This window comes from Bombus bifarius, unplaced genomic scaffold, assembly GCF_011952205.1.
Source record: "Bombus bifarius isolate JDL3187 unplaced genomic scaffold, Bbif_JDL3187 scf7180000008218, whole genome shotgun sequence".
In the NCBI taxonomy this organism is placed as follows: Eukaryota; Metazoa; Arthropoda; class Insecta; order Hymenoptera; family Apidae; genus Bombus; species Bombus bifarius.
In genome coordinates this window covers 265621-275714 of record NW_022884519.1, presented here as the reverse complement: position 1 = coordinate 275714, position 10094 = coordinate 265621, and the positions used below count along the sequence as shown (strand labels likewise).

Below are 10094 nucleotides of genomic sequence, written 5' to 3'. Positions count from 1 at the left end.
TTGGTCGGTGTATGGAAAAGGAAATCGACCGGCGATCGCGATTTATTATTCAACACACGGAGCCCGGACGTTCCTTCCTTCTTGAAGCATTCCACGATATACGATACTCGATGCCAGTCGAAGACAGCACCTCTTGCAGGCATCGTGTGTCTGAGCGAAGATCGACGGAAATAGCGTGGACGATGTCCTCTCTTCCTGCATCTACGTAATCGTTGATCAAATTCGAGGATCTCTTCGTGGCAGAAAATGGAATTCGCTGGCGAACCAGAGAAAAAGTTCCGAGAAAAATTTCCATGGGGTTGATGCGCATCACCTTCGAAGGAAGAACATTGTGAGAATGTTTGACGACAGGTAAATTTTAGTTTGTAACACTTTTGCAAAATATCTAACGCGGTAGAATTATTTAAGAGAATTCACCTTCAAGTTCTTTCATCCCTTAAATAATTCTAGCACTCTATATAGGTCTTTTACCACAAGGCTCTATAGGTTCTTTTAACACAATTATAGAATTCAGATAATCAGTGAACAATTGTAAAATTCGATATTTCTATTTTTCTAGAATTTTAAGGATAACTTGCTTCTCAATTTTCTCATCCCTTAAGGGACTAACGTTTTATAAGTAACTTTGTTAAATTTGATTTCTTCTGACATATATACAAATATCTTCAACAAAATTGCACAACTAACTTTTGTCCATAAGCGATTAGCCTATAGTTGCCTGAATCACTGACGCATATTGCAGGCAAAATAAATGTTATTTTTCTCACACAGAGCGCACGCTATCGATCTTTGTCCTCGGCTTCTCATACTACGAAACATCCTCCGCTATTTGTCGGCCACGTCGAAATTGCGCTGTATGCTGATGAGTTGGCGTGAATTAATCAATAAATATGTAGTCGCTGTGTTAACCACGGATACGGGTCGGTCGTAAACGACGTCTGGGAACGGGAGACCCTGGTCGGGATACGTGCTACGTGCGTTCGTTCTACATATTTTTGTTGGTCATAAACCGATCGTAATTTCAACGAAGCCGCGTTTAATGTATGGTGCATCCACTACCCCAGCGCTAACGTTTCTTCGCTGCCATAGCTGAAACATGGCGGTCGAAAATTACTTTGTTGCTTTTTCGATACCGTTTCCAATATAGATACAGTGAATGTAAGGTTTCTATCAAATAGATTGTGTTTCAGTAATTAATACCGTGCTTTCTCAGGTCTACTTCAAATTATTTTCAAGTCCCGAGAATTTTTCTATTTAATCCTTCCAATTGTGTGTCAAGTGTGTCTTTGGATTTCTTCATCTTCTTTGTACCAAACTTTACCAAAACTAGATTCCAGATTTTATTTACTTTTACGTGTATCCTGGAATATATGTACTCATTTTTCATGAAGTTTGTCAGATAAAGTACATCATCATTATTAGTTTTATTGGTACAAGTTACTTACAGACACAACAGAAGACTCAATTTTTCAGTTTCTGTATTGTTTTGATATTCCACTAAACACTGGCTGTTTATTCTTTTATCTAAAAAATCTAATATATAATAGAATTCAAAGTAAACTTTGTTACAAATTCATTTTATCTTAGTGGAATTAGTTATTCAGTTTGAAACGTTTTAAAATTAGCTATAAACGTGAAGTTGCTTACAAACAGAACAGAAGACTCAATTTTTCAGTTTCTGTATTGTTTTGATATTCCACTAAACACTGGCTGTTTATTCTTTTATCTAAAAAATGTAATATATAATAAAATTGAAAGTAAACTTTGTTACAAATACATTTTATCTTAGTGGAATTAGTTATTCAGTTTGAAACGTTTTAAAATTAGCTATAAACGTGAAGTTGCTTACAAACACAACAGAAGACTCAATTCTTCACTTTCTGTATTGCTTTGATATTCCACTAAACACTGGCTGTTTATTCTCTTATCTAAAAAATCTAATATATAATAGAATTCAAAGTAAACTTTGTTACAAATACATTTTATATTCGTGGAATTAGTTATTCAGTTTGAAACGTTTTAAAATTAGCTATAAACGTGAAGTTGCTTACAAACACAACAGAAGACTCAATTCTTCAATTTCTGTATTGTTTTGATATTCCACTAAACACTGGCTGTTCATTCTCTTATCTAAAAAATCTAATATATAATAGAATTCAAAGCAAACTTTGTTACAAATTCATTTTATCTTAGTGGAATTAGTTATTCAGTTTGAAACATTTTAAAATTAGCTACAAACTTGAAGTTGCTTACAAACACAACAGAAGACTCAATTCTTCACTTTCTGTATTGTTTTGATATTCCACTAAACACTGGCTGTTTATTCTCTTATCTAAAAAATCTAATATATAATAGAATTCAAAGTAAACTTTGTTACAAATTCATTTTATCTTAGTGGAATTAGTTATTCAGTTTGAAACGTTTTAAAATTAGCTATAAACGTGAAGTTGCTTACAAACAGAACAGAAGACTCAATTTTTCAGTTTCTGTATTGTTTTGATATTCCACTAAACACTGGCTGTTTATTCTTTTATCTAAAAAATGTAATATATAATAAAATTGAAAGTAAACTTTGTTACAAATACATTTTATCTTAGTGGAATTAGTTATTCAGTTTGAAACGTTTTAAAATTAGCTATAAACGTGAAGTTGCTTACAAACACAACAGAAGACTCAATTCTTCACTTTCTGTATTGCTTTGATATTCCACTAAACACTGGCTGTTTATTCTCTTATCTAAAAAATCTAATATATAATAGAATTCAAAGTAAACTTTGTTACAAATACATTTTATATTCGTGGAATTAGTTATTCAGTTTGAAACGTTTTAAAATTAGCTATAAACGTGAAGTTGCTTACAAACACAACAGAAGACTCAATTCTTCAATTTCTGTATTGTTTTGATATTCCACTAAACACTGGCTGTTCATTCTCTTATCTAAAAAATCTAATATATAATAGAATTCAAAGCAAACTTTGTTACAAATTCATTTTATCTTAGTGGAATTAGTTATTCAGTTTGAAACATTTTAAAATTAGCTACAAACTTGAAGTTGCTTACAAACACAACAGAAGACTCAATTCTTCACTTTCTGTATTGTTTTGATATTCCACTAAACACTGGCTGTTTATTCTCTTATCTAAAAAATCTAATATATAATAGAATTCAAAGTAAACTTTGTTACAAATTCATTTTATCTTAGTGGAATTAGTTATTCAGTTTGAAACGTTTTAAAATTAGCTATAAACGTGAAGTTGCTTACAAACACAACAGAAGACTCAATTCTTCAATTTCAGTATTGCTTTGATATTCCACTAAACACTGGCTGTTTATTCTCTTATCTAAAAAATCTAATATATAATAGAATTCAAAGTAAACTTTGTTACAAATACATTTTATATTCGTGGAATTAGTTATTCAGTTTGAAACATTTTAAAATTAGCTACAAACTTGAAGTTGCTTACAAACAGAACAGAAGTCTCAATTCTTCAATTTCTGTATTGTTTTCATATTCCACTAAACACTGGCTGTTTATTCTCTTATCTAAAAAATCTAATATATAATAGAATTCAAAGTAAACTTTGTTACAAATACATTTTATATTCGTGGAATTAGTTATTCAGTTTGAAACGTTTTAAAATTAGCTATAAACGTGAAGTTGCTTACAAACAGAACAGAAGTCTCAATTCTTCAATTTCTGTATTGTTTTCATATTCCACTAAACACTGGCTGTTTATTCTCTTATCTAAAAAATCTAATATATAATAGAATTCAAAGCAAACTTTGTTACAAATACATTTTATCTTAGTGGAATTAGTTATTCAGTTTGAAACGTTTTAAAATTAGCTATAAACGTGAAGTTGCTTACAAACACAACAGAAGACTCAATTCTTCAATTTCTGTATTGTTCATTGATGTTCCACTAATTAAAAAATCTAATATATAATAGAATTCAAAGTAAACTTTGTTACAAATACATTCTATCTTCGTGCAATTAAGACTACAATCCATGTGACGAATATTGGGTGTTATAAACCAAATGCATGCATACAATTTAATCGTTAATTCTTGTTGCACGAGAAGTAAAGAAGACGTGTTCTACTCGTCATATTTCAGAAGACGCTTTTCTCTTCGTCAAGAGACCAACAAATACGATGGAACAATGTGAATATAAAAAAAAAAAAAAATGTGTGTCCGATGTTTCCGGTGTGCAAGGAAGAAGTTAGGAAGAGAAGAAGAGAGAAGCTTCGTCACGGAGGCCTCACAAGCAACGATACGTGGGTAAACTCGGAGAAGACGTATTGCACGTGAGTAGAGGACGACAGGCAGAATGTTGGTTGAGTGACGTATGATACGAGGATGAAGTTACGCCGTGGCGAACGACGTGTCGCCGATTTATCGAGTTAAGTCGTCCCAAGGCTTATCGGCTTTCGTGTTCCCGGCCACTTGTTTTTCGCCATCCGTCGAATATTTGTGACAATTCACGCTGTCTGCCACTGTATTTATAGTATGGTATCGTGTCGCCATGTAGCAGGTAACATTTTTATTTTCATTGCAGTAGGTACGATGATGGAAAAGCGTGCAGGGTGATTTATGGAAGGTAGTCAGTGTTAATTAGAAGGTTAATGGAGATCATCCGATAAAAGAGTTTAAGTTGATGATGGATATCGATTGCTGGAAATTACTTCACCTGAATTTAACATCGTTTCGGCAATTCTTTTCTATTTTTCATACCAGGCTACGCGAAACCATTAGAACGTTATTTTCCCTGTCACTTTAACCTTTATCTATACATTTTTCTTTCTAGTAGTCCATTTTTCCAATTTTTATACTTCAATCTTGCTTGCATTTTGTGAAATAAAAGAGAGTTCTCGCATTTCAAGATGTTCAACGTATAACTGGAAGAGTCCAGAGATCAAGCGAACAAATATAATAAATAGCAAATGAACAAATCTTAAACGAACTCTCGAAATTCTCCTTTATAGTCACAGCATTGAAGCAAGAAAGAAGTTAATCTAAATCGATTGAAAATAAAAATTGCAAATGGAATGTATTGACAGAGATAATAGATGATCAGCGAGATAGCAATTTCCAGATTTCTATTGAAATTTCTTCTGAAGACAGCTTGCAGTCCCAGCAGGGTTCCATACTTTCCACTTTAATCGAACCTCAAATTCTTCCTCCTGTCCGTGAACTATCGTTTCTGCCAGCCTCGGACCATCAGATGGCCTTGGTCTTTTTGCACGCGCACCACTTGACGACGTGACCGTTTCCATTGGCAGTGTGGGTCCTCTATTTTTTCCCTGCTGGCAGTTTCGACAAAGATACGCCTGTACAGAGCCAGTTTCATCGAAGCCACCCCCTCACATCTCTCTCTCTCTCTCTCTCTCTCTGAAGATGCGTTTTCTCTCCATTCTTCGTTTCCCTCGGCGGACGTCAGGCTCCTCCGGTCGCGGCTTCAGGAGAGCAGAGAGACGATCAATACGTCGCTCCAGAACGGAGAAGGAACGGAGCAGGCTAACGTTATTGGGAGACTTTGTTGCTGAGGGTGGGGGGTGGCGACACGAGGGTGGAGAGGGTAGGTCGAGGGAAAACGGAGCTTTTCCAGGCGATTCCTCCGAGAAGAGGAGAGCACAGGCCTGGCTCCGAGCAGATATGCCCGGCTATGAGCGCGAAAAGATGATGAGACGAAGGGTGGCCCCTGCCTTTTACCCTCTCCCTTTCGCCTGTGATCCGGTTGACAGGGATTCGAAGCCGAGGCTGCACGATTTCCACCGAGCTGAAACGACCTCAGGGCTGTATCCACTGGCGATTATGCTCTGCACGAGTGTTAACTGGATACAACTTTGGAGAAATTCTCTTGCGTCGCTTTTCCATGCTTTCCACTTGTTACAACCTCTTTCTTACTTCTGCTTCCTCTCTTTCCGTATTTGTCAACTGTAATTGACATAAGAATTAGGGCAAATACGATACAGTTTTATATAAATATTTCTACTACATACCACATTCATCTTGTACGATTTTTCTATAATTATTTTACTAATTGTGAGATTTAGCTTGAGGGAATTGAAAAAAGGAATGAATTTTGGATGTAAAGAGCATAGATTGTAACATGGTGTATGAAACGTTCGATTTTGCTGTACCAATTTAGTCAATCTTCCTATTAAATGTATAAATATTTTTATCTTTGTATCACTTTAATGTTGAAGATCTTCTATTTCCTGTGTGAATTTTCAAGATTCATGGAAATATGAATCAGTATAAATGGGACATTCCATACACAACTTAACGTATCTAAATATTGCAAGGGGAAATGGAATAATGGAGCAAAATTTGCGAATAAAGGACGAGCACTCGGTTCGGAGAAACTCAATCGTTTAGCAATGTCGATGACATACGAGTGTAGCCCGATGTCAATTTGTCATGTAAACGATAAAATTGTTCGGCGTCCCTTTCTCTTAATACAGAGCCACATAAACTTCCTTCACGCTCACGCCACACGTATACAATGCATGAATTTCTGCGCGAGAATTTCATAAGAGAAATTCTGTACACGTAATCGTTACTCGATACCAGGTGACTCTTAATTACATATCCATACAACATTCAATTTTCATTTCCCTAAAATTTAACGCTCGATACAACCTTTGATCTTGTTCTATACAATTGTAAACCTAAAACCTATACTTTCATCAGATATCTAAATTTACATTCTCTTTATAAAATAAAATTGACTACCATATGGTTGTGAAACCATCGCTCATTTGAATTGTACACAGAATAAATTATAACTGTACGATAATAAGATGCTACGTTTTTCTTCAAATATCTGAGGCTACCCTCTTCATAAAATTGCATTTTTCTCATACACATTCCCCGTGAACGATTCACAATAAAATACCTAAACTTGTCCTCTCTTCAAACATCCAAACCTATGTACACGCTGTTCATAAAACAGAATTCTCCGTTTCTAGTTCTTAAGACATCATCTATTTTAATTTCATCTCTCGTACTACGCCAAATGAAACTTATAAACTAACATTATCCATTACATTTCAGGTCTCATTTGTCCCTTTTACTCTCAACAATCGAGCCATCATCTCCCCAAGCCAATTACCCCCATCCACAAATTATCCCACCCCATTTTTCCAACAGCCATCCACCCTCTAGCAAACGTTTCCACTCGCACGGTAACATCCGCGTCACAGGGGAAAAAACGTTGGGCGCGCGTCGAATAATGCGATATCAATACTGATTTCGGGGGTTTTGCCTGTGGCACCTGGCTTGTTGGCCACGGCCCTGTGCGGTGGCATCTCCCTCGTCGCGAGTGGGGCGAGGGTGCGCGCGGTCCAATCATCGCAGAATCCGGGGGATGCCCCTGGCTTCGGCCGGGCAACCGTGGGAGAGACGCCCCGCGACTCGAGGATTCGCGCTTGTCGCCGAATGCCTTCTCCGCTCGGGGCCAAAAAGGACAGTCGGCCGCTGCGTTTCGTTTCGAAGGGCGTTGGCCCTTCCGCGCTTCCACTCGCGCGCTCCTTACACGCTGGAAAACGCGCGAATCGCGCCGCTGTTGTGAACCAGGCTGCAAATAGTGCATAGCAGTGAGACGAGTCGTGCACACGCACGCAAACACCTACGGGTCCAGGATGCATGTGCACGCGTGACGCTAAACAGGGATGTGAGTTGAGGAATGATTTTTATAAGATTTTCATTCTTCCGTCAAGTCTAAGCGGATTGTCTTACCTAACTATTTCACTAATTCTGTGCAAATTCACTTTGTGTTTGACATTATGTTGGGGATGAACGGGTGTACGTTGGTTTTGTACTTCTGAGCTTTACGATTTCCACGATTCTGTTTTCCTGCATGATATTTAGTATGTGAATTTTGGTGAGAAATAGTAGAGAGTCTGGCGTGCAGGTGCATGGGTCTGTTAACGATTTACTCACGTTTGCTACAACGATCGTGTTGTCCGTTTTCATGGTTTCACTTTTCTAATAGCATTCCCAGCATGTCGATACTTTGACCTCGATTCTGTGAACGTGAAGGCGCGCACGCCTGCCTGTCTTATTTTTACTCGTTGGAATTTCGTGAAATCTAATCTTCTTAGGTCTTTGGCTTATGCACTTTAATCGGTCGTTGAACAGCTGCGTTGCACGCGAGATGTTTGCTCCGCCTGTTGCTCGCGCGAACGATCACAAGCATGTAATGTTTTGTGTCCTCTTATTTTCCAATGATCAGTTATTCTGTAAATGCTTTGCGTATTAATAAAAGTTCTATTCTCTTTTCTAATATTCTTATCATATGAGAATCGAAGTACCTGATTCGTGTTCTGCCATCTCTCTTTTTCTTCCACTCTGATTCCACGCATTCAATTCCGATCTCTTGTTAATTTTCTATTTTTCACGTCACTGGAAATTAATGGAAGAGGAAACACGATTATTGGACCTCTATTTGTCGATCAACTTTTGTACCATTAGGTTAGCAACTAAGTGATTGCGGCTTTTGTCAATACCATCTAATGACAAAATCCGCAATTACTTAGTTTCTAACCTAATATTACACTATGCTACGATCACCTGTGTTTGCAGGTTGATTCGTTCAACGATAGCGTAGCCCGATAGAATTCATCAAACGAAGCGTTAAAAATCGACAATTTGAACCGTGGACAAGACAGTATCATACGTACAATACATCGACTTCCTTCTGTCGTATTCCGGATATGCATGCGATGTCACGTCCGATTTTAGTGAAGGTTTTCCGGCGTCACGTACGGTTCGGTAGCTGGGACGAAATTTCTAATCCCTGCCGGCTTTATATAGTCATGCTCATACGGTTATTCATATGTAGTTACGTGTCGTTGCACGCTTGATCACTTTGCAATCGGTATCATGCAATTAATTCGCGATTACTATCGCTTGGTTATTGCAACCATTGCCCGATTCGTATTCAATCTCGAGGATAACTCTTCCTGTGACACTGAATGGTAATTTAATGACTGGACACGATGTACAATTTTCAGAGTGTAATTTAACGATGGGCAACGCCGTGTTTGCTATCGATTACCGCGATTCATGGAAATGAGCCTTCTAACCTAAACCTAACCCTATCCTTCTCTTTCGTGGTTTCGACGTATGTGTAAAAACTGGGCTTCTGTGTTACAGATCTCGCTACCTAGAGGAGACAATGGCCGAAAAGAGTGGGGGCATAAGATAGGCACATTCGTGATCTACCCTGTAGATCCGGGCTTTTGTAGAATTGTAAATATCAGAAGCTCGTCTCTACAGGTATCTTACGGATGACATGCCACGCGACTTTAGATTACACTGCATGGTACCATACGTTCGGGCAAATCTGGCGCTTGGGCTTTTTGAACAATCCGATGAGAAGATATTGTAGTTTTAGAAACGAGTCATCAGCCACTTGCAAACAATGTATAGTACACTCGAACGAAGGATTAAACGATATAGCTTATTCGATGTACAGTACAGTTCTAGATCCCAAATGTAACCAACTGCCAGGCAAAATATATTGCTATATGTAGGCTTAAAATGCGTAATCGTTTGTAGATATTAGGTTTAGATAGGATACATATATTCTGTAATATAATTTATTAATTAGATATATATTTATATACTTATGAATTAATATACATTGAATATGTAAATGTAATGTATGAAAAATAAATGTATCGTCCGAAATATTGAGAAGGTCTGTCCTAAGTACTTTATTTACCCGTCTCTAAATAACGAGATAAATAAATAGTGTTTAAAGCAATAGTTAACTTTTTAGTGGTAATTAATTTCAATTAAAAATTATATTTTTTTCTAGTTTGATGGAAATGAATAATGTTGAAATTATTTGCTGTTTCTGCAGAGTACGCTAGTACAATTTTTGCATCCCTACCGCAAATTTGTGAAACTATTTCTACGCTTTCCTCCTATGGTGTGACAGAAATCTGTAGATTTCTAAAAAATTACAGATCTCGACATTACCGGCAGAAGGAACTATACAGAAATTCTTAAATATGGACTAAATTAAACTACGCCTGAGAATGTAAATTTGATAACATGATATAAATTCCTATAAATCGTA

General features: G+C 36.9%; 1 long non-coding RNA gene across 1 annotated transcript; it reads right to left on the bottom strand.

Annotated features, from left to right (window-relative positions):
• Positions 1–4464: 4464 nt before the first annotated feature.
• LOC117211150 lies at positions 4465–9582 on the bottom strand. Its single transcript, XR_004488208.1, has 4 exons — positions 8689–9582; positions 8320–8410; positions 7949–8245; positions 4465–7583 (listed from the first exon to the last, which is right to left on the bottom strand). It is a non-coding gene; the product is annotated as an uncharacterized LOC117211150 (long non-coding RNA).
• Between the last annotated feature and the right edge of the window lie 512 nt (positions 9583–10094).